Source organism: Arachis ipaensis, chromosome B10 (assembly GCF_000816755.2).
Source record: "Arachis ipaensis cultivar K30076 chromosome B10, Araip1.1, whole genome shotgun sequence".
In the NCBI taxonomy this organism is placed as follows: Eukaryota; Viridiplantae; Streptophyta; class Magnoliopsida; order Fabales; family Fabaceae; genus Arachis; species Arachis ipaensis.
The window spans coordinates 127,892,482-127,896,966 of record NC_029794.2 but is presented as its reverse complement, the minus strand read 5'-3'; the positions used below and the strand labels follow the sequence as shown (position 1 = coordinate 127,896,966).

General features: G+C 36.1%; 1 pseudogene; it reads left to right on the top strand.

Annotated features, from left to right (window-relative positions):
• The window catches only part of LOC107623066, a 3,416-nt pseudogene extending 722 nt beyond the window's left edge, over positions 1-2,694 (top strand).

The following is a 4,485-nucleotide window of genomic DNA, read 5'->3' as shown; positions in this document are numbered from 1 at the left end:
ACAACTCTCTCTCTCTCTCTCTCTCTCTCTCTCTCTCTCTCTCTCTCTCATTGCACAGTAGTTGATTGTTAGAAGACTAATTTGTGTGTTCGCTCAGAGCTTTTTGGTCTAATCCCTTCAACTTTTTGCTTCGAGTTTAGGTTAGTGTAATTCTTGTGTTGTAAACTTCATTGATTTCTAGGGTATTGTATGATAAAGGAAATATTGCTTGTGTTGTGTTGTTGCTTGTATTGCATTGAGTATTGTATGATAAATAAAATATTGCTTGTGTTGTGTTGTTGCTTGTATTGCATTGAGTATTGTATGATAAATGAAATATTGCTTCTATCCGGGGATCATATTGCAAAACAAGTATGCTTCTTATCTTCTAATGCATAGGTTGTTGTTTCATTGATTTTAGTCTCTTTATCTTTCAAAACCATTGTGTCGCACTTTGCCTATTGCTTAGTTCATTGAGATGCAGCATTACATTCAAATCTGTTTTGACAATAATAGATATTTCAATGTGTGTGGTAGCTTTGATTAAGTGTCTGCCTAAATGGAGTTATTCCTACTTAGTCAAAGGACTAAAATGAACATTACCTCCTTGTTATTCACATATAATTTTATATATTTGTACACAAACACAGAAACCATGAGGCGTGATGGACTTCAACCTCCTATTTCAATAGTATGCAAAGTACATGTCCTTAGCTATTAGCATATATCCCTCTTTTTTGGAATGCTATAATTTCCTATCATTTGATTATGACCGTAATCTTGACTCGTGATATATTAGTGAGATGGGTGTCATGATTTTCCTTTCTCATACAGTAAAAAAGTTTCCTTGTTTGTTAAGGATATAACCTCTGGTAAATTTAACTTGGATCTTCGACTTAATGGGTACAGATGTTAATGGATTTTATTGAAGGAATTCTAATAATTTGCAGTTTGCCAAATGGTGATGTTTAGCGCTACTTGGCCCTTACCAGTTCATTAGTTAGCATAGGAGTTTATGGATCCCAACCCTGTAAAGGTCTGTATCTAGATTTTAGAAGTGGCTTTCAACTAGTTTTTTATTTAGTTGTTGTGGAAACTGATTTTTGAACTTGTGATAGGTTGTTGTAGATTCAGAAGACTTAGCTGTGAATCATGATGTCATGCAGATAGTTGAGGTCTGTATTGACCAAATCTAGATTGTGCGCGTGATAAGCGACTGGTTGCTTTACTGGAAAAATACCACAAATCTCAGAGGTCTCTCTCCATGATAATTAATCCTTAAAACTAGAGATATCTTCCCAGGAAGCAGTGAATAGTTAATATATTGGATCAAGTTGTTGCTATCCTTAATTCCTAACATTTTTCAGTGTTCATTTGGTTTTCAATGAACATATACATGTATTTTTGTAGCCTAAAAAGGACGAGTTATCATGAAGCATATTGATAGTTGATATCTTTAGACTTAACTATTTTGTTCTACATGTTGATAAGAGTGTGTATCTTTTATCAGGAACCGAGTATTGATCTTTGTTTTGTACAAAATGGAAACCACACGAGTTGAAAGGATGCTTCAACAAGGGTATGCTGTGTGTGTGTGTACACATGTAGTGTTTGTTGTTGACATTAGCTACTTGTGACATGATAAATTCTTTTCAGAGGTTGGAAGGTTGTGTCCATACATGGAGACAAAGCACAACATGATCGTACAAAGGCACTTTCATTATTCAAGAATGGGAGCTGCCCTTTAATGGTATGCTGCTTCAAACTGCGATTATGATTATGAATTGGTAATACCAGCAAGATTTGGTATTCCTTTCTTTGAAATACTGACATGTTGGGGGGTTGATTATTTTCCTTTCATCATTTTCACCATGTAAATTTCTTTTTAGCAGTAATTTATCTTCCTGCCTTATTCATATAATGCTTTACATCCAACTTTCGTTTGTGATAAGAGTCAACATTTAGTTTTGCAAGGTTAGCTTTGTGACTGCCATATGTTACGATATACTATACTGTTGGATAAACTAGTTCAGGTTCTGTCATAAACCTAAAGTCCATCTTTTACATCACTAGTGAATGGACATAAATTCACTTTGTTATTTCCACTGATCTTCATCCAAACTGAATAGAAGGCAAAGAGATTATCAACTGAGCGTTCCCTTCTATTTTTATTCTTGTTTTCTTTTTTTTAGCTATATGTTTTTTGTCTCCCCTGAATGTCTGTTGTGGAGAGTGTCCATAAATAGGGTTTGAGGTCTTTCAATTGTTCTGCACAGTGTGTGTGGCTTTGTTCGGTCATTTATTTGACCTAATTTATAATTTATTGGGCAGATTGCTACTGATGTGACTGCACGTGGATTGGATATTCCAGATGTTGAAGCTGTTATCAACTATAGTTTTCCTTTAACTACAGAAGATTATGTTCATAGAATTGGTCGGACTAGACGAGCTAATAAAAAGGGTGTTGCCTATACATTCTTCACACAGCAGAATAAGGTGGTATCCATGCCCGATGTATTTGAGGTTCTTCATTTGTCTGTCATGCTGTTTCTCAACTTTTTTTTGCCACTATTGAATGGAAATATTCAGGGTCTTACTGGGGAGCTTGTGAATGTATCAAGAGAAGCTGGACAAATTGTGCCAGATGCCCTTTTAAAATTTGGCACACATGTAAAGAAAAAGGTATATTTTCTTCACTTCTCTCTATGCACCTGATCAGGTTTCGTTTCTGATGGTTTATGACTGTTGCGACAAATTTTGCTTTGGATTGTAATTCTTTAGAATTTGTGCAAGATATTCTATTGATGTTTAAACTATCATTTTCTGTTATATTAGGAGTCCAAGTGAAGTCAAGTAGTTCTAGTGCAGTTTCACTACCACCGCCACCGCCACTGCCGCCACCCTCAATCGCTTTTGGATGAGGACTATGATGATGATGAGGATGAAGATGACACTGAAGACTATAGCTGATAGTTTTAGTATGGTTGAACAATATACTAGGAATTATAGTTGTAACACCCTAATATCCAAATCCTTATGCTCGAGTCATAAGTCAATGATAATAAGGTTGTACGACTCTCAAGGTGGATTTTTTTTATACATAACCATATATATATTGAAAGGAAATATTAAACGAGAAGCCTGAAAGAGAGTAAAAATAAAATCAGAAGTCGTATCACTCACGCATCGACAACTAAAAGATAAAGCGTGAAGCCGAAAACGATATACAGATAAAGTCACAAAAGAGAATAAGAGAAGGACAGTATATAGATATATGACATAAGTAATTAGCCACTAGTCGCGACCCGCGAAGTTTGGGCCGGCTAGGGTACAGTAAGAAAGTAGTTGACAACAATATCTCCTAATCTCTCCCAAAAGAAACATAAGAGCCTCTATAGGCAAGTTCAAAAGAGTTCAATACATAATATAAGTTTTTCAAAGTAAAGGTGCAGAGATTCTAAACAAAATATAAAGTAGAGAATATAAAGATCTTTGCCATCTCTCAGATGAACCACAGCTCACTTCTGAGCACCTGGACTTGTATCTAAAAACAAGAGATATATACGGAATGAGAACCCCCGACCCATGGGTTTCGAGTACGGTAAAAGTGCCAAATAAATACAATTTAAGCATCCTAAACTTCCTTTCACCAAATATTCATCCTATGTTCTCACTCATCCGTAAATAGGCAACTGTCATAAGGGAATGCTAAATCTAATTCACATTCCTCATGCTTCCCAACTTTCTAACTCTCCAACAAATCAGAATCAGAATCATAAACCAAACCATCACCAGTTATTTTGTCTCAGCAATTCTATATCAATACTTCATATTCTCATCTGGAGCAAGTGAAATCACTTCACTTCGTCTACCCAGGAAACTCATATGATCTCATTATCAATGTAGAGCAAGTGAAATTACTTCACTGCGTCTACCCAGGGAACTCATATTATCTCATTCAATAATCATCATTTTAAATTAATCATATCATTATTCCATTTCAACAAGAATAGCCATCAGCGTCAACTGACACCGCATGAGGGACCTCTCAGTTGTACAAACACAATCAATACAGACAAGTAATACACAAATAAGGAACAAGTAGAACAGATAGCATATAGTCAGGTAACATAGCATATATGATATAGCAATCCAAACAAATAGGCAAACTCAAACAATTCAAACATATGCAAATGATGTATGCCTATCCTATGGCTGATGAGTCTCATATGTCGGTTATAAAGCCAACCCGACAAGTCCTGGTAGCTAACTATTGGACTGTCCCTCTGTCGTGCATCCCCAACTAGAGTTATTCACAATCATAATCATAATCACACAACACCCACACTAGTGTTTATTCACGAGGGCGAGCTCATCCGGAACTTTCGTAGTGTCCGGCCACACTTACGACATAGGATCAGCAGAGTTTTGGATCTCAACCTAGAGCAAGTGGAGTCGACCCACTGCATCTACCCAAAGAAATCTGAGACTCAGATAGTTTCAATC